Here is a 21,016-nt window from a genome sequence, read left to right as displayed (position 1 = left end):
AGTCTGTTCTTCACAGAGTTATTAAAGGTTTATAGCACTTGGAAAACATTGTATTACATTTTTGGATTAAATGATTATGATTGTGGTCTAATATTTTTCGAATATTCTCCATCGTCAATTGAAACGGCGCTACTTTAAAGTGTCTCATATCACCATACCGTTGTTCGGCGGTGAATTTGTTCGGTGAAATTTCATCCTGATATCACTGGAAAATTTAACTATGTTACGAGGTGGCAATTGCAGATTAATTCGTATGATTTTTTTTAAAAAGCATGAAGGACCACCCCTAACCTCACCCTCTAAACATACCCATCACTGGAGCATAAGCAGATCGAACGAAAACATACAAATGAGATTATACAAATTAATATGCATTAGCCACCAATTCGCTAAAACATAAAATATTTAAGAATTGCTGTGAGATTGTGTTGAAAATTCAGTAATTTCAATAGGAATCCATGTGATTGGAATTTCGGCGAAAGATTGGTCTTGCGGATTCGCTGCATTGGTCAAAAGAAAGCTGCTTTGTTTGAAAGTGATTTGTGTGAGCTGTGCTTCATATATCGCTACACTTTTATATGACCCATGAAATTTCACTAAAGTGACCCCACCTACTCGTTTCACACAAAAGCAGAAAACTTTTTATGCCTTTTGGCCATTCATTTATCCAACAACTGCTTTGGGGGCCTGAAAACGATACTGTTATCATCATCTCTGTGTAAACTACAAAAACGTGAATTTGTGAAAATGGTGATGGAATATGTGTTCAGTCGCGTAGTGTTTCTTTACAAAGTGACATCGCCAACTACTGGTCTTCCATGAATAATGCAGCATTTTAGTCATTTTCTCTGATCCGTGTGAACAGGGATCATTTTGACAACGTTGTTGTCTGTACGCGAAAAACACAAAGAAACATCTTTTTCCGTTATTAGTACATTATTGTCGTGTAAACGTCCCCTTAGTTATCGATTATAGTGAACAGGACCTCGAAGCACTATACAGTATCGATATTAGGGTAATTTTTTGCAGTGTTCATCTTGTTGTTTTGTGTGCTGTAGTTGACTGTTTAATCTTAGTGGAAGTTTTAAGATACTGCTCAGATTATGAAATGATTTAAACTCATTTAAAACTCTGCAGTGGTTTGTGTTAGGGGCAACAACACACCAAATTTGCGGAGGTTTTGATGTTTTTTGAGTTGAGAATTTCACGAATGAAAGTCCCTACAATGATGTTTCCCTTCTGAAACTGCCCAGTCCTGCAGATATGCCAGTTCCTTTAAAGCAAGGTACTATAGATGACATATGTATCCTCCACAGTATATAGGTTCTCAGTACCTCAGCTGTCTGTCACATCCTCTGTTATTCAGATATGTTTCACCGTCCAGCGATCTCCTTTCTCTAGAGTTCTGTTTATAACCAAGCAGCTTGTGTCTTTTTAGTCTTTTTAATAGTATTCTAATACATACAGTATGTGTGCTTTCTTTTCGAACAGCGCAACCATGACACCTGTAACATAAAGCACGCTGTTCCTTCTGATGCTCTCATCAGGGTTTGCTTTGTGTAGTTGTCCATTCTGGTGTAGGTGGAGGTCTTGAAAAGCAATGTCTGCTGGCTAACTTTTCTCAGACACACTTCAGTAGCTACAAGTAGCAGCCGGTTGCTCAGAGAGAGGATTTTTATAGCTGTTGCGCAGCCCCTTGAGAGAGTGTTACCTCAGATGAGAATAGACAATGTATAAGGCATCTTTATGCGATCTGTGTTTGCATGTAGCACTTTAAAAATAATATTTTAAAATAGGTAAACATTAATGTGTTTACGTGTACTTACAGTGTATTACCTAAGAAAGTATTGGGTAATATAAGGTAACTACATGGGTTAAGGTTAGGTTTAGGGGTAGATTCAGGGTTAGTACCTATATTACCCAGGTATTGCAATTACTATAATAAATACATAGTCTACATGGGCAACAGGACTGTACATTAAAGTGCTACCTGTTTAATTTTTCCAGTGGACAAAAATGTTGTAAAAATAGCACACCTCAAGCTTTAAACAGTCGAAATTCACTTTAGCGTGGGGTCACACATTTAACCTTTGGGTTTTGTCATAGTTAATTCCTCTCCATTGAGGTCATTAGATGCTTTAGACGTTAAAAGTTTTCATATAAAAAATATATATAATCATCCTTATTTACATAGAATTAGAGGTCGCGTTTTATCTGGCAGACAGTGGAAGATTCAAATAATTCATGAGGCCTTTCAGTCATTCATAATGAGGTCTGTGTATCTACGAGGTGTCTATTTTGAGAGCGGTAAGAGTTCTTGTTGCATGCTCTTGCTCTGTTGCACGGCAAATATTCCCAGGCAGAGAATAACGCTTTCAGGTCTCTGGGAGGAGGAAGGGTGAGATGGAGAGAGAAATGGTGGGAGGGATGGAGAAAGAAAGAGAGGGAGAGAGAAAGAGAGAGAGAAAACGAGGGAGGAGGGAGGGAAGTTGACCCAGTTTGGATGACATGCAGCTGAGAAAGCGTGTTCTAGCCTGAACAGTCAGTACATTTTTAATGGCTCCTTTTGAATATCTGTATGAGAGGGACGGTTCAGTTCCTTAATTTTGCCCGAACGATGCTTCTGCCCATTAGTGTGAATAGGCCAAGTGCTTGTGTGCAGTCGTTGTCTAATGTTAGGCTTGAAGGAGCATTTCTGAAGAGCCATAATGTTTTGATTATTGCAGCTTTGTCATCTGTCCTTGTCCTCTGTGCCTGTTGCAGTAATGTAAGCTGGTAACATAAGCACTTCAAAGTGAAGTTGTAAGTCATTTTAACTCATGCCTAAGTACTTAGTTAGCGTATTTTAGTGTTTCCTATAGTGTACCGAAGCCTTTCTGTGATTAACTTGTGCGCAAACAGGCCGGGCGTATGCTTTTGTTTCAACCTTTCATTTAACGTGGCTGAGGAATTAACACATCATGCATATTCAGCAGGCGAGAAGGCGGAGCAATGCCCCACAACAGCCTTTGATGTGCGTGAGTCAGTGGTTGCAAGAGGCAGAGATGCTGCATTAGCGAGGCTTTAGAATGACTAAGACCTATTTATTCTCCTCCGCTACAGGAACGTGCATCTCCTCTCACTGCAGGTCCATTTTTACACTGACTCGCGCCGTTTTAAATAGAGCACATTCCAGCGTATTGGACTGAGAGCATTGTGAAGTGCTGTGACTGTGTCTGCCGTGTGTCCACTCTGATTATTCATGCAGGTTTGAGGGCTGAGATTCAGCTTGAAAATACATAATTAGACACTGCGTGACCAGAATTCTATTGATTAAAAAAATGTAATTTGTATAATTACAATAAAATGATCTAACCACTTGTTGTATTCAATCAACAGATGAATGTACGCTGAGGTAAACCAACTGAGAATGTCTAACTTAAACTAGTGGCTGTGTGTTGGAATATGGGAGCTGGATTCTAGCTGGTCTAAGCTGGTAATTAGCTTTTATTACATTGTTTACTTTTTCCATTGGACAAAAAAAAGTAGCATACCTTAGACTCTAGACTCGAACAGCTGAAATTCACATTAGCATGAGGTTAAATGTTTAACCTTTCAGTTTTGTCATGGTGAAGCTTAAGATTTAGGCACTCTTTGAAGAATATTCAAGTAATTAAAAGTAAATTTTAAAAAATTACCCAACACCTGTTAAATTCAGTCCACACATTTTGTAACCTGAGATTGACTGTGAAAGTCCAACGCTATCTCACGACCAATTCGTACGAATTCGTACGAGTGATTAAAAGGTGGCTAATTCGTACTAATTCATACGACCTCACTCGTACCAATTTGTACGATTTGTCTAAACCCACGTGATGGGTAGGTTTAGGGGCGGGGTCAGGGGTAGGTCATTCGTACGAATTCATACGAATTTGGTAACTCGTAAAATATGTAAGAATTAACAAAAATCGTACGAATTTGTACGAGTGAGGTCGTATGAATTAGTACGAATTAGCCACCTCGTAAAATTCGTACGAATTGCCGTGAGATCGGGCTGGAAAGTCCAGCTTAAACTGGTAGCTATGTTATGGAACATGGCAGCTTTCTAGCTCCTCTAAACTGGTCATTAGCTGGTCCAAGCTCCTCTAGATGGTTGAACATATTCTAAAACAGCTTGACCACCTTAAGGTGATACTGTAGGACAAGCTGGTAGCCAGTTGTTTACCACCAGCTAGTGTCTGCTTGGATGAACTAGAAACCAGCTTAAGTTGGATTTTCTAGCAAGGTAGTTCCCAGAATCTCTTAAAGAGGCCACATTATTTGACAAAGTCTGGATTTTGTTTTGGGGTCTACAAGATGTTTTCATTCTTGAATGTTCAAAAAAGCCCCTCCTTCCAAAAAGCGCAATGTGCTCTGATTGGTCGGCTGGACCAGTGAGCTTTGATTAGTCAACCGCTTTGAGCGTGTTTCAGCAATGTTACGCCCATTACGCGAGTTTCAACACACTATTAGTGCACCTCAACCAGGCCTTGCCTCCCTTCTTTTGCGTATGCCTTTGACAGGAATTAATTATTCAAATGAGGTTCATGATGTAAGTCCGGGAGGAGCTTGTTCATCTATTGTATTTAAACAGCATCTTTGCTTGGTGTCGCTCAAGCATCCCTCCACCTTCTCCACCTTAAGCCTATACATTCATCTTTATGCATTTCTCTGAGGTAGGGAATCTAAAAGCTCGATCTTGATTTAAGAGCAAACTTTTAACCATGGACAGCAAGCCAAATCTGTTTACCTATATTATGCCCCATGGTTATACAGTATGATCAAGGTACTGAACTGAAATGAGGAATATGACGTGTACTTACCCGGAAGAAAACTCAAGACTACAATCAAGGCATTTCAGACGGTTTAGAAACAGTGCTTATAGTGAATACCTCCCTTTGGAGTGGACTTTGTGCTTTGTAACTTTGCAGACCTTTTTCATGTGCAAACAGCAACATTACACACTAAAGTTGAAATTTGTAAAAAAAAAAAAAAAAAAACCATAATAGGTCCCCCTTCACTTCACAGGTAAGTTTTGCTGAATATCACCAGCTAAACCTTCCTATAAACATCCCCAGGTGTTTAAACTCCATTTGAGCACTTCTCCATGGCTTTCCTTTATCATTCCCATTATGAAACGCAAGCTATCTCACAAACGCCTGTGAGTGAAAAGGATCAAGATTTGGTTGTTGACAGAAATTTGACTAAATCCACATGTGAGTGGTAGCCAGAGGCTGTTTTGAGACTCTTAGTGTGAGTATAAACTTACAACGTGTGTCCTCTAAGAGATAACGCTTGTGTCTTTGTGTGTATGGGAGAGAGAGAGAGTGAGCACAGGGCATCTGAACAGTCAGTGGGATTTGGACGCTCTGGTGTCTCCACGCCTGTGGCTCTATTGTTTGGCTCTTCAATCTCACATCTTTAACTCTTTTCTTTCTTGCTTCTCTCTCTTATTCGTTCTCTCTATCTCTCAGTTACTTCTTTTCTTGTATTTTTTTTTCAATGGAATTATAAATAGCACACAGGTTAGTCAGGAACGTCATGAGGGTGAGTAAATAATGACAGAATTTTCCTTTTTTCCTTTTTTATCTCATGCATGCACATATCTCTCTCCCCCAGCATACTGAAAACTGACTGATGTCCTCAAGGAGAGCTCAGCTCTTGTTACATGATACTTTTTCATCACTGATCTAGGATCAGCCTACCCAGCAACAGACTAAGCATTAGACTAAACTGAGATTTAGACTGTAGATTCAGCAGAGCATCCGAACTGTTCCAGGAACATAGTATAACACATTATTTCAAGTTCAACAGTGACAATACAATACTGGAGGTAAAGGCTTGTGGGAACAATGAGCAATGTAGCTGATCTAAATCTGAACATCAGTCAGTGTTGATTTGCTGCTTGTATCTCCCTCTGAGAATAATAAAGCCATTGAATCCACTACGGCGCATTGTATTATGGGTACTGCAGTCTTCTACATTGTGCCAACAGCCTTTGTAATTGTTGAAAACTGCAGATTTTAACATATCACAAATTGGTGTATTTAATATTTAACAGTTGTTATCAGTTTTAAAATATAATAAAAATGTTTTAAAAATGAAATAAAACTTCGAATATATATATATATATATATATAATTTATTGTAAAATTCAATTTAATTTAATGCCAGATAAATACTATAATTGCAGAATTAAAAAGTATCATCAATTACTTGTCAAGCCATACAGTTTTAAAGTAGGTTCCTCCACACTGGGTCTATTGGAAATGTTTTGTGGTGACACACCATATATTAATGTGATTATATTCTTTAACATATATTTCACACTTTGTATTAGGCAGGAATGAATTTCATCCATAACGCTACAATCTATTTTCTTTACAGACCCTCTCTTCCTCCTCTATCATTGCCTTTTTGTCTCTCCATCTCATTCTCTCTTTCAGTTCTTCTCTCTCTCCAGGGCATTTTCTCACCCAAGATTAGACTACCTGCCTTCATCATTACACAGGCATTAAATATAGCACAATAACCTCAAGACGAAGAGCCGAGAGAGAGGTTATAAATTACACCCTTCTTTACAGACATGCAGTATGAGAGAGAGAGAGAGAGAGAGAGAGAGAGAGAGAGAGAGAGAGAGAGAGAGAGAGAGAGAGAGAGAGAGAGAGAGAGAGAGAGAGAGAGAGAGAGAGAGAGAGAGAGAGAGAGAGAGAGAGAGAGAGAGAGAGAGAGAGAGAGAGAGAGAGAGAGAGAGAGAAAGAGAGGACACTGCTGGAATTATTTGAAGCTGTTCTGTTTCTCTTTTTTGAGTTAGACAACGGAGACTGTGAAGACCTGAACTAAGACCTAAACTCTTGAAGACATGCAGTGTGCTGCTAAACACAGCTCAGCTCTGCCTCCTGATCACTGCTGCTCAATTCTCTACATCTTATTTGAAAAATGTAGCATTTGGCTCTCTCTCCTGTCTCTCATTAATTACTGTATGGTTGCCTTCCGATAGCAGTTCTATTTGCATTGGCACCATGGTTTCCACGGTTTACTTAGCATATGATGCTTTTGAGAAATGCTGCGGTTTGTTTGGTTTATCAAATCATTCCAGTTTAGTTAAATTGTTCTGTATTTTCATAATGTTAAGTTCAGCTGACTTGTTCAGGGCTGCGTTTCACAAAAGCAGTGTATTTTTTTGTATTTTGTCCTTGTTTTTTTTTGTGTGAAACTCTGTGCTGCCGTCTTGGCCAGGTCTCCCTGGAGGAAGACATTGTGATATCTCAATGGGATCTTCCTGGTTAAATAAAGGATGAATAAATAAATAAATAAGTAGATCGTATAGAGACGATTGGTGCTAATGGTTTCTATGAACTACTTAGGCTTATGATGCTTTTGGGAAACACAGCCCAATTCAGTTATTCTGTTCTATTCATATCATTTTTTTTTCAGTTCTGCCCTTTTTAAATCAGATGAAATCAAAATTTGTTCTTATTTTATTCAAATTAGTTAAATTAATTTAGTTCTGTTCAGATAAATCCAAGTTCTGTCATGAAACTCTAGATGGTGCACGTTAATAGGGCCTTAACTCAACCTGCTTGCAATCACATCGTTATCTATAGGACACAGCTGATTGGTTTTTATCAGTAGCCAATGAGCTCACAGCTAAACCTTCAAATACTTGGTTAGCTTTTTCCTTTGCATTGCAGCACGCCTTCAGAAACAGCAGCAGCATGTCTTACTTACTCACCGCAGCGTGCAACACAGTCTCACTCCCTACTCGTCAAATGTCTGACGCATGGTCAAGGACCCCTGGCGTCAAGTTTCAATGAAAGAGGTGCACCCTTTACGTTGTTTTTCGACCTGGGGGTCCGTCAGATACAAGGGGGTAATCCATCGACCGGAAGTTGAAGCCGGCTGGGTGCCGCCATCTTGTAGCAGAACTTCACTTGCGTTAGCATTTCCATTGACTCCCATTCATTTTGGCGTCACTTTGACAGCGAATAACTTTACATCTGAGGCGTTTAAAGACTCCATTTGTCCATTATTTATTTCTAAAGAAACACGACAATCAGCGCTTGACATTAACTTTTTTGCTCACTAGCCAATGTGGCTAGTGGTTTTCAAAAGTTACTAGCCACACAGCATTTTTACTAGCCACTTTTTTGTTGTTGTGAAATTACCTGATTAAAGTTGACTATGGCGTGCTAAAATTAACTAGAACTAGATTTACAACCCTTTTAAATGTAAAACCACTGTACACACGCAAATCAAGACTACATAAATGTATAACAATACAGGTCATTATCATTAGCTCTGATAAGGTTGTGTCAACTTGTGTGTAAAGCTCCTTTTTTTAAATAAAACCATGTATTAAGATAAAGACATAAAAAAGTAGCTTCTTATTACATAATAAAAGTGGTACATGGATGTAGAAGATTAATAAAAAAAAAAGATAAAAAACTAAACTGAAAAAAAAAAACTTTAGCATTAGAAACACTGTCTGTTTAAATATCAGACTCAAGACTCGGAATTACTTTGAGCCCCGATGGGAAATTCTTTGTTACAAGTTGCAATGGAAAGTAGGTCAGTCTCGAAACCTCACGAAAAATGCATACCATGGTTTGGACAAAGTTGCTTTTAAAATTACTTGTCCCAACCACAAAAGATGCCCCCTTTACCTTTTCACCGCCGTACGCCCGACAATCGGAGCAATACATTATTTTGTTTGCTAGATCATATACCAGCCATTCTCGATTTAACTTCCACTTTTCGTTGAAAAGTCTTTTGTTTTTCTTTGTCTCTTCTTCCTTTTTGTTTTCATCGTCAGGTTTTCTCTTGTGTGTTATCTGCTCACCGGGTTTTGTTACACCTTTGATATGTCGCCACATGACTTCACCAAGCAGGGCAGCTAGCTGTCTCTTCGTTTCAGTCAGGTTTCAGTGTTGTCGGTCACTAGCGCGCAAGCGCAAAGCAGCGCTGCGTGCATGTAATACATGGGAGTTGTAGTGTCGCGCCTTTTGAAAAGACTACAATTATTCAACCCGCCAAAGTGGCTAGTTGGAGTGACTCTGTTACCCGCCACGAGCAAAATCCACCCGCATTTGGCGGGTTGGCGGGTGTTAATGTCAAGCCCTGACGACAATGTATAAAGGGCTCCATTACCTTCTATGTTACATTATGGCCCCGTAGAAACAGTTTTTGTAAAAATAGGCTAACGATTGCGTCATAACCACTCGACTCTCTGTCGCGCTGTACAGAAATTACCGTACAGACAGGAGGAGAAGCTCGCAGGCAATCGGGGGGACGTCCCGTCAAGGGAGAAGCCCATAGATAATGAGTCCATAAAAGCAACGGAATACTTACTCCTGCTCACTCACGCCAAAGAACTCTTTGCTCAAGTTCCCCGTCTCTGCAAGATTAACGTTGGCAATTTTCACGCACAGCTACTAGAAGATTAACGTCTGTCAGACAGGTTGCTCACGTCATCAAGCTTAGTTTGAGTCGGTTTGAGTCTGCGCGTCAGGAACGGAAGTGCTCAGAAATCGCTAAAAATGGGCTTCAACTGTCTCAACTGAGTTCCAATGAGATGGCTCTGTCCATTTCTTATACTGTCTATGGTCAGATAGACATTCATGTTAACAAAGAGGTGTACCATTTGCGTTGTTTTTCGACGTGGGGGTCCGTCAGATCAACCTGGTACACCTCTTTGTTAACATGAATGTCTATCTGATGGACCCCCGCGTCGAAAAACAACGTAAAGGGTGCACCTCTTTCATTAAAACTTGACGCCAGGGGTCCTTGACCATGCGTCAGACATTTGACGAGTAGGGAGTGAGACTGCGTTGCAGCGTGTTGTGTGTGTATTGGCAGTAGCAAGTCCCGTACCTGCTCTGCAGCAGCATCAACAATAATCAACTGCAACAGCAGCATAGCAGATCTATTCGGCCAAGACCAAACATATCAACATTGTCATATCCATTACCATGCCAAACAGTCCGAGAGTTGTCATGACATAAATTCTGTTCTGTCAGTTCAGTTCAGATAGGCCTACTGTTCTAGACTTTCATATAGTTCACTTCAGTTTAGTTCAGTTTAGTTCTGACTTGTTTTTAGGGTGTATTCACACCAGGAAAGTCCGATAGTTCACTTGCTTTGGTCCGGACCAAATATTTTTTTTTTTTTTTTTTTTTGGTACGGTTCGCTTTCACACTGCTCTTTTTGCAAGTGAACCAAAATTTGTAAACAAAACCACACGTGTGCTAAGGACGTCCATTCATTGGACAAGGATTCTCAAGTTGGGAAATCAGGAAGTGCAAAAAAGGCTCAGCATGGAGATATTTCGTACTGCAATATTTGTTATTTTACTAATTTTGTGTTATTCTGTACAAACGCAATATGAAGAAACTGCGCAGAAGACGGATAAGGTATAAAGTTTTCATTCAAAGAGAGGGGCTATGTTCACACATTCAAATAATGAGATTCTTATTCTATATACTGCTAACAAGTGCTGTCAATGTTAACGCTTGTGATTAAGTTTGTCCAGTTTAACGCAGCATCATCCTTGTATTGTAACTATCGTTACATTATATGAACTGCAAAAGCTTTTTTTGCATCTATGCGCGATTAGACTAAAGAGAACGCTCTGTATGTGAATGTCCTGATGCACACACTCATTCATTCATTCATTCCAATGATGCACACACGATGCGCAGAAAGACGCGCAACAGTATCGTGTGGCCAGACAGCGCGCCGGAATGGAATTCTCTTTCGCACTTGAACAACAATAACACAAACCATTATGCCAAAATCTCCGACTACGGAAGCCTGTTAAATCAAAGGCGCAGTGCTTTCTTGCAATTGGGTCGGTTCATGTTCACACCGTAAACGAACCGTACCAGAGTTTGTTTGAAACCGTACCGAGACCACCTCTTCAGCTGGGTCTCGGTTCGGTTGTTTGGTCCGCACCCGAGTTCGATTGCTGTATTCACACCTGCCCAAAAGGTCCGCACCAAGGGGGGAAACGAACTAGAGTTCGATTCAATCGAACCAAACAAGTCAGGTGTGAATACACCCTAAGTCATTTGGCATGTTTAAGTTCTTATATAAGTACAGTGCTGCTCAGAATTCTTTCCCCCCTTGGTAAACATGATCAAATATGGCTGTAAAAACTAAATCTGCACTGTTTATCTTGATATTTTGATATTTTATAAAAAAAAAAAATTTGCCTGGCAAGCCAGACCTACATCAAGATGTTAGGTCTGGGAACTTACAATTGGCATACCTCAATCCGAGGGGCGGGATATACGGTTGTCTTTCAATATCCCTCGGATCTTTGATCATATTTACCAAGGGGGCAAATAATTCTGACCAGCACTGTATTTTTTGTTCTATTTTATTCAGATAATCAAATTCAGTTCATTAAGGTTCAGATGAATTCAGCTCTGCTTTGGTATAGTTGCATTCAGTTTCTTCAAATCAGTTGCTTGATACAGTTGAGTTTTGTTCAAATTAATTCAGTTCTGTTCGATATCAGTTCAATTCAGTTTAGTGTCGTGTAGAGGAGTTTGCTGATGAGGTTGAAGCAACACTGCTCAAATGTGCATTGCAGTGCAATGCAGTACAGCAAGAGAGAGAGAAGGATGCTGGAGTAAGTAAAGTGTTGTAAATGTTGGTCTGTCTTCTGTGCATGTTTTCAGCATCAGTGGGTCAGGGCGAGTTGTACTTCGAGCTGCTCTGCCGGATCAGCACTTTCTGCTCCAATCAATGCAGCCAGGCCTGCAGCAGGAAACCAGGACGGGCATGTTCCTCACCGGGATGCACACACAGAGTACATATACACACACACACACAAACAAACACATATGGGGAACGTTCATAAACAAGTATCTGTGAAGCATACATAGACAAGTGCCTGCAGGCATGATGTACGATTAGAAACATAATCACACCAGCTAAAATCCTGTGAGATTCATGCAGTAGCATATACAGACCTACTTTACACACACATTTACTTGCTATCTAAATTTGGATACACCATAGACTTAATATAGCTAAATCTAATTACTACAGACTAACCCTTACCCTAAACTGCATTTTTAGTAGGAAAAAATACATGAATTTATTTATTTATGAATTTTTACAAATGAGGACATCCCCAAAGGGAGTTTTTGTCATATTTACCTAACTTCTGGGGACAAATTTGTCCATGAAGCAGGGGTGTAGAATTTAGTAGGGACGCTAGGGACGTGTCCCTATCAATATCCAGTGAGACTGATATATCCCTAGCAATAATTTCGATCAAAACTTAAAATATATTTATATATTGTTGTCCCCGTCCCCACCAATTTCAAAATCAAACCTACGCCACTGCCATGAAGTATAGCAAGGTAAACACATTCACAGCTGTGCATACATAAAAATGCAATGACACAACAACACAGACAAATATGGACAATCTGAACATACATGCGCACATACACACACACACACACACACACACACACACACACACACGCGTACAAGCATTAGAGTGTTGTGACTGTTGTGTAAATAGAGTAGTTGTGACCCGCTATCTGAATCGGCAGTTCTATGTGACCTTGCCCTTCCATCATAACAGGAACACAGCGGGATTGAAACAGAGATGAGACACGAGCCAGATGACTCAGGTTTTAGTTGAATGCACCTCATTCTCTTGTACGGGACTTAAGAAATCATTATAGGGTTTGTTGAAAGATAAACAGGGATCTGCATTTGGAATAATATGCCATGTCGAACACGGGACAGATGCTTCTGGTCATACTGCACCCCGGGGGGCAATCGAGGTTCAGATTAATCAAGTGGCTTTTAGCACGAGCACTGCTTCTTCTGGACTCTATGGAATTCACACACAAATAAAAACAAAAGAGCACAGCCAAATGCACAAGAGTTCAGTTAGGGATATTTATAGTCTCCGCTCAAGGTCTTATGGAAGATAATGCCACACATATCAAACCATCAGTAAATAGAAAATAACACTGCATAGGCTGGTGTATCGGAGGCCGATTGATACCTAAACTCTAAACTTTATATGTACCTGTCCATTATATAAAAAGGTTGCTTATTTGTTGAGACTTTCTACTCTAAGGCCATTTCAAATTACTCTAAGGCCAAGTCAAAGTACATTTATTTTTAAGTATGTTTAAGGGATTATTTGTATATACTCTGAATGATATTTTATTATATTTTTTCTTACTTTATTTAATGCTAGATACTAGATTTTCTGGAAAGCAAAACATTTTAAGAAAATATTTTGTTGCAATGTAAAATCAATAACTGAGACACTAAAATATCTGCATTGGATCACACCACATAAATATACACCAGAATGAATGTTAACACTGTGTAGGCAAAAAACACCTTGCGTTTAACATTTACGTATGAAATCCAAGATGAGACATGTTTCCCTCAGTGCTCAAAGGAAACCACTATTAGTATCTGTTTCTCCTTTTTCTTGACCTCTTTTTGAGTGCAAAGGTATATGTGTGTAATGTTTTGTATTGTTTGTTTTTATGTGTGTGCATGTTTGCGTGTGTATCTGAAAAGTCTGTTGTCTTGGCAGTTGCTTTGTTAGTTTTCCTCAGGGCAGGACTGTGTGATGTCTGTTTGGAACAGAGAACCACTCAAAGCTCAAAATATACTCACTTCAAACATGAGCCCGACTTACGTGACTGAGTCAGAGAAAGATCCAGTCTCAGACAAGAATACGGTACATTTTAAGCATTTTACTCTTAGAACCAGGACCATCGTCAACTGAGAACATTCGGTTCATGAGATGAGGGCGTCCAGCAAGCTCCTCTGTGCTAGAGATTCAAGTGGCTTTATTGGTATGGTAAAAAAGGTATTACATTGCCAAAGCATTGGTAACATTAAATAACAGATTTACACACAATGAAAAAAAGTTTGATAAAATAATAACAATGAGAAGGAAAATGCAAAAGAAAAAGGTGGTTGGTTGAGGATTTATTATTTATAAAAAAATCATGGCTATTTTTTGGATTACTCAGAGAACTCAAAATGGAAACTCAAGGTATAGAACTTTGCAATGATTGTAATTGTCAGTTCTCAATCATGACAACTCTCTGAATAGTTTTAGCATGTTATTGAATACACCAATGTTAACGTATTTGGCCTTTGCAGACTAGATCTGCTATGCTGCTGCTGAAGTGTAAGTATGGACTTGCTAATGCTAATAGATACACAGACACGTTGCTGTTAGCATGTAAGATATGCTGCTGCTGCATTAATAGCCGACATAAATCCCCGTAGCAGATATAGGCAGGTGGAGCTGGGGAGGTGGAGGGTTTCAGAGGAACTGATAGCATGCTGCAGGACTAGCTTACAGCAAACACTGGACCAGACTATTTAAGCGCTGAGCAAGTGATCTTATTGGCTACAGGATCAGCAGAGGCCAATCAGCTTGGGCTATGCAGTAATGATGTGATTGCTTGCAGAATGCATGTAAAGGACCTATCACTATGAGCCCTACAGAGAGTTCCATGACTGAACTAAATAATTCATTTAATGGTGATTTTCTTCAAGGTTGAGACTGAAATATTATGCTGACCATCATAATTCAATAACACCTTCAGCATCATCACACAATCAGAGGTAAGAATGTGATACTTTCACATTGACAGTGAAAGATAATTATTAAACTTTTCACAATTAGTATTACCCACAGTTTGTTTTTGCCCTGCCTAGATAAATCCTGTTTGCTCATTGTTCTGATTCTTTTTTTTTGTAAAACCGTGAATGAGTGAGAGTAATCTTTCCTGATTATAACACATGCACATGCACATCCCCCTCTTCCCTCTGGTATCAGCTGTGCACTAATTTGATTAATGGCTATAAACAATAAGCAGAATGCGTATTTCACAGAGAAACAAACAGGTCGCTCCAGTGGCTGTGCTTGTCCTATCATGACACTGCTGTACGCTTCAGACGGACCCTCAGTCTGTCACACAGAACTACACGTCAATAGCATATCTTTATCTCACACATCAACAGAGGAGACAGGACAAACACTGAGAATTGCAGCTAATTTCTTTCTATGCAGAATAGAATATTACACAGAAGCTGGGGTTTTATCAGCCTTTTCTGCATTGTAGGCAAAAATTCATTCCATTGGTACATTTACTTAAGATACTTTTGACACATTCCACTAAAATGTACATATAAGTAAGATCAAAGTACATACACATAAGGATTTTTGTAAAAATTATTATTTGTAAAAGTATTTTCTACAACAAAACTCTAAATATTTATCTTTAATTGCTCATTGTCATATACATGCACATTCAGCATAGGAACTTATTTAAATCTCTCAAACCTAATTGCAGTATTGTTTAAAAATGACTCACAGTTCAGGGAGTCAACTCAGTAGTGAACTCATTAACGGCTCTGATGTTTCACTGGCAGAGTGAGTCTGATGCAAGCCGCGCCACTAACTAATGAGGCTGTTTGAATCTTTTTCACTGACTCATTAAAAAGAACCACAAATTAAAAATCACATTGTGTTTTGTTTGAAGATGTGGACAGGACACACTAGCTCAAACTCTAACGTACTGTATAGAGCTCATCTCTATAAACTGCATAGGCCTACGGATGCACACAAAGTTTTCCTGAATGTGATAAAAAGTTGAATTATTGTCGCACATTTATTATTTTGATCCATTTAGTCACAGTCAGGAGCCCTGGTTAATCGCCAAAGCCCATCTGGAGCCAGCCAGAAGCAATAAGGTGATACATTTTCTTTAATTTCTGTATTTAGTAGCCTATATGACATAGTTTTGCTAGTTTACATGAAATGTTGATTATGTAACAAATTATCTATTTAATCTCTCCTTTGTGCCTCGATGATTAATCTTAAATTACAAAAAAAAAAACAAGATCACATGTGAACCCTCAGACCCGTCTCTCTAGTTCTGCTGTAATGGAAGGAGGCAGGACTGTTCTGCCTGCACTACTTTGCAGCCCATGATCCTCATTAAAGCACAGAGGTCCTTCCCGAGGCACTGAGTGAATCTGCAAAGAGAACCAGACAAAGGTAATAGCTACAGGCTGCTCCCTTTGCTTTGCTCAGACCTTTTTATCAAGCCTTATTTGAAGACATCAAACCCCATAAATTGGGACGGAGGGGATGTGAGCAAAAGAGAGAGAGAGAGAGAAACGGGAAAGTATACTGGAGAAAAAGACGGGGGTGCATGGAAAAGGGGGGGTCAATATTTAATTATTAGTTATTATTGTTTTGTTATTATAATTTGTTATTATTTATTATGTAGTATTTTTATATATTTTACTTATATATATACTTATATAAATATTATATAAATATTTCTATATTTCGTGAGCTTAGAATTATACAGTTCTATCTCCGTTTAGGGTAGTTCTGAGATATTGAGCATCAAAGTTTTTACATCCCTGCTGTTTTGTGAGATGGAACCTTTTTATTTTATTAATAACTACTAACAAAATATTTTTTGTACAAAAATAACACCACACAGGCATTAATAAACACCTAATGGATAAGATTATGTCAAAAACTCAATTTCGACCAAAAGTGGAGATAGAACCTTATAGCTCACGATTTGTAATTATACAAATATAATATAATATTTATAATTATTATTATTGCTATATTTAAAGGGATACTTCACCCCAAAATAAAAATTCTGTCATCATTTATCTGTATAAGTTGCTTTGTTCTGCTGAACACAAAAGAAGATATTTTGGATCATGTTTGTAACTAAAAAGCTGTGGGGCACCATCATAAATATATGAGACTGTCCTCCTCCGAAAAACGACCCCATATGTCGTTTGTACATGCAGAGTATTACGACCTATAGTGGCGTTTTAAAATGAAGCGCCCTCTAGCAGTCTTATATGACAGTCTCGTTTATCGGGTGTGTCGTCATCAAATGACCTTTGACTGTCGTTACCAATAAAAACAAAATGCGGCAAGAAAAAGAATGTCCCTGAACGCCGTAATCAATATCTGTTTTATTTTATTTAAAGATCTATTTAATGTATCGTTGTGACTGTCGGCAATTCATGTGTAAGTATAAGTGTAGTTTGATGTTTTTTCTTTACAAATGGGTTGCGATTGCCACTGAATGAATGTGATTTTACCACAGTATATTAGCTCGATCCTGCTAGTTAAAGCACAGTGCCCATACATTTTACCATAGTAATGAGTTTTACTGTGGTATTTTTAGTTAAATAAGACAACGCCATGCTTTTAAGACTGTGGTTTTACTGTGGTATTTGTAAACACAGGAACACAGTTACAATGGTTTTTCCTAAGTTAAGTAGTTTTACTGTGGAATTTGTAGTTAAAGCACAGTACCACAACACATACCTTGGATTTAACACAGTAACTGTAACGTTAGATTTACTGTGGTATTTGTAGTTAAAGCACAGTAACTTGCATGCTTTTACCACAACTGTTTTTACTGTCTACTATTTGTAGTTAGAGCACATGAGTAACCACAGCACTTACCATGGTTTTACCAGAGTAACTGTCGTTTTACTGTGGTATTTGTAGTTGAAACAGTAACAAAACACTTACCATGGTTTTACTACAGTAACCATAGTTTTACTGTGGTGTTTGTAGTTGAAACAGTAACACAACACTTGCCATGGTTTTACCACAGTAACCATAGTTTTACTGTGGTGTTTATAGTTGAAACAGTAACACAACACTTGCCATGGTTTTACCACAATAATCACAACACTGGCCATGCCTTTAATACCTTTTTGTAATGTAATTGTAATTCAATATTCTTTTTCTGTCTTGCAGTTACTTCAGATCACATACTCCTCCATCTCCATCTCCCACAACAACCTTTAATCCAACAGCTCTTTTAAGAGGCCATCTCTCGCAAAAACTCACTTTCTGTCTCCTCTCTCTCTCTCTCTCTCTCTCTCTCTCTCTCTCTCTCTCTCAGTTTTTTTTAACTGTAATTAATTTACACTTTTTTTTGCACTCTTTCTTTCTCTTCTTCATCATGGAATATTTTTAAAAATCAAAATTTGATCAATTCTGTCAGAAAGCTGCTATTAACAGGGAACTTGAACTCAAAGCTCCCAGTGCTGATCTTAAAGAAGCTGCCAGGGAGGCTGAACAGGTCCTTCAAATTAGGTAATGTTGAACACATTTAGTTATAGCTGATTTGCTTTAATGAATGTATCCTTATTTTATGTTTTATTAACTTTCCTTAAAGTCCTTCCTCTCAAATAATTTGGTCACGGATCATTTTTAACACACTGTCTCAACATGTATATATTTCTCTTTGTTTCAGCTGAAAAGGAAGTGCTGTCAAGGGCTTGTTAAACCTGTCTTCGTGGAGAGGGATGAATTCGGCCATCTTGTGTGTTTATGGAAAAGGAAAAAAGCTGCAAAGGCAAATGTTTCCAATGGTATGTCTGTGTTGGTCTTAACCCTTGATTGAACATTACTGCAGTTACATTTTGCACAGCATTTGATGTTTCTTAAACTTTGTTTTACATACTACACTACCCCATCAGTAAGAACCCACAATAAAGCGTCATGTTGATGCAGTAATAGTTCATACAATTGACCAAGTCAGCAAATTCATATGATATTATGCAAGTGCACTCGTACAAAATTCTATGACTTTTACTCCAGCTGCTGTCATTGGCCATTGCCTCAACTCTCTTGCAGATTGTAAGTAGTTGGACCGTTTATATCAGAAAGTTCATATCAAGTCCATTGTATTTTTTATTAACCTTTACATATTGGCGCCGTCTCTTCTCGTACCAACAGTACATGATATCTTTCCACATGTTGATTTTTATTGACCACATCTGTTTAAGAAGCAAGAGTCTGGAAATGCTAGTTTAACAAGTTACGTGACACAACAGATCTTCAAATAACTTGTCCTAATCAGATCACTTAAACAATTAGTTCACCCAAAAATGAAAATTCTGTCAGTAATTGCTCACCCTCATATTGTTCCAACCCGTAAGACTTTCATTCATCTTCAGAACACAAATTAAGATATTTTTGATTAAATCTGAGAGCTGTCTCACTCCTCCATAGAAGCTAAGGGATCGAAACTTGCCGGCCTAGAAAGTTAGAAAAGACAATGTTTAAAATAGTCCAAGTGACTACAGTGGCTCAACCTTGAGTTTATCCAGCGACGAGAATACTTTTTGTGCGCAAAAATAACGACTTATTTAACTGTTCATTTTCTTCTCTGTGGGCCTCTGAGTGAGTTTACGTAGTGTAACAGCGCAGCGCTTCTGTGTTGTACGTCAGAACGTAGGCTCGCTATTGGCCGACGCAGGTCATGTGTGTGATGCGTGTGACGTACAACACAGAAGCGCTGCGCTGTTACACTACGTAAACTCACTCAGAGGCCCACACAGAAGAAAATGAAGAATTAAATAAGTCGTTATTTTTGCTTGTTTTTGCACACAAAAAGTATTCTCGTGGCTTGATAAACTTATGGTTGATTGACGAAAGTCTTACGGGGTTGGAACTTGGAACAACATGAGAGTGAGTAATTACTGACAGAATTGTCATTTTTGGGTGAACTAACCCTTTAAGTTCGTTCATCACACCAATAACAATAACTATAATGATAACTATTTTAACATACACAACAAACGGTTAAAGTTGGATAGATCCTGATTGGTTGTCAGTGTTTTTATAGTTCATCATGTGATTTAAGAAAATTCTCTTTTGTCCTTTCTTGCAGGATTTGTCACGAATTACTTAGTCCTGCTCGATCAGCTCTCTACAATATCAAACTCCATCAGCTCTCAACAATATCAAACTCCATCAGCTCTCTACAATATCAAACTCCATCAGCTCTCTACAATATCAAACTCCATCAGCTCTCTACAATATCAAACCCAATGGCTCTTTTAAGACCCAACCCATCCAAAAGCTTTCACATCGCTCTCTGTCTTGTGTGGCACATCTGCTCTCAGCCCTTCTTCACTCTTATTGCTAATTTCCACTCTGACCATGTCTACTTGTAATAATTTCTTTTCTACAGTGAACACTCAGATTCTACTGTGAGCACTCCTGTCACCATCCCTCCCACTGTATTCTACTTGCCAACACAGAGAAAGAGGGCGGGAATGGTAATGTAAAAATAACCTATTTTCTTTCTTTTTAATATTATTTCCTTAATTGTTTCAACTTAATGTTATTGAATTGCATAATATGTAATTATATAAATATATATATATATATATATATATATATATATATATATATATAAATTTATTACATGGCTTGGTTGAATTCTAATGTAGAATGCGGTCTGTTGTTTCTTGAAAACAGACCGCTGCTAAGTATAACACACCGTTGCCATGAAAAACAGAGCGTTGCAATGGATTCTAACCGTAGAGACGTAGCGCTAAACGCTATTTTCTTTAGCGGAAGCAATACAATAATTTTTAAATCAATAAACTCCTTTTTAAATCAATATTTTGAGTCAAATTATTGATTTATTTGGTAGGTAGCCATGTAATAAGCGGGATAATGTCCCTTACACATTATCCCTTACATATATCATTCCAGTTCAGTTTTCTCCATCCATCTGAAATGCCAATCAAAATTACATGTTAAATACTATTCATTGTTGTTTTAAAGGGGTTTCGGTTACATATCAGTTACTTTATCAATCAGTGTTTTTTTTAAGAGTTTTCTATTTTTCACTATAATTGATTACCTCAATGCAGATATTTTTTTATATAATCAACCTATTTTTTTGTTTATTTTTCTACACAGTGGCGCAAACTGGAGAAGTACCTGTGTGACTGAGGATGCTGTGCTGGGCGCTTATCTTTGTATTTAAACAGTTTGACATATAAATAAAAATTGGGAAATTACTACAAAATGTGTCCATTCATTATGCTTTTTTTGAGCTTTTTTTTTATATTCCTATATTTATACTAGCTAATAATGGTAATGGGGTCCATTTCCTGGAAACACAGA

The 21,016-nt window shown here is 38.3% G+C and overlaps 1 protein-coding gene across 1 annotated transcript in view; it reads left to right on the top strand.

Moving 5' to 3' along the window:
- The first annotated feature begins 16,032 nt into the window (after positions 1–16,032).
- Positions 16,033–21,016, top strand: part of dgat1b (diacylglycerol O-acyltransferase 1b) — a 113,380-nt gene continuing 108,396 nt past the window's right edge. The window contains exon 1 of the mRNA XM_056263982.1: positions 16,033–16,090. The gene's annotated coding sequence lies outside the window, so the exon portion shown is untranslated. The remainder of the gene's footprint in view (positions 16,091–21,016) is intronic.

This window comes from Rhinichthys klamathensis, unplaced genomic scaffold (genome assembly GCF_029890125.1).
Source record: "Rhinichthys klamathensis goyatoka isolate OS25496 unplaced genomic scaffold, OSU_Roscu_1.1 h1tg000211l_1, whole genome shotgun sequence".
Classification (NCBI taxonomy): Eukaryota; Metazoa; Chordata; class Actinopteri; order Cypriniformes; family Leuciscidae; genus Rhinichthys; species Rhinichthys klamathensis.
This window is presented reverse-complemented; position numbering and strand designations above follow the sequence as displayed.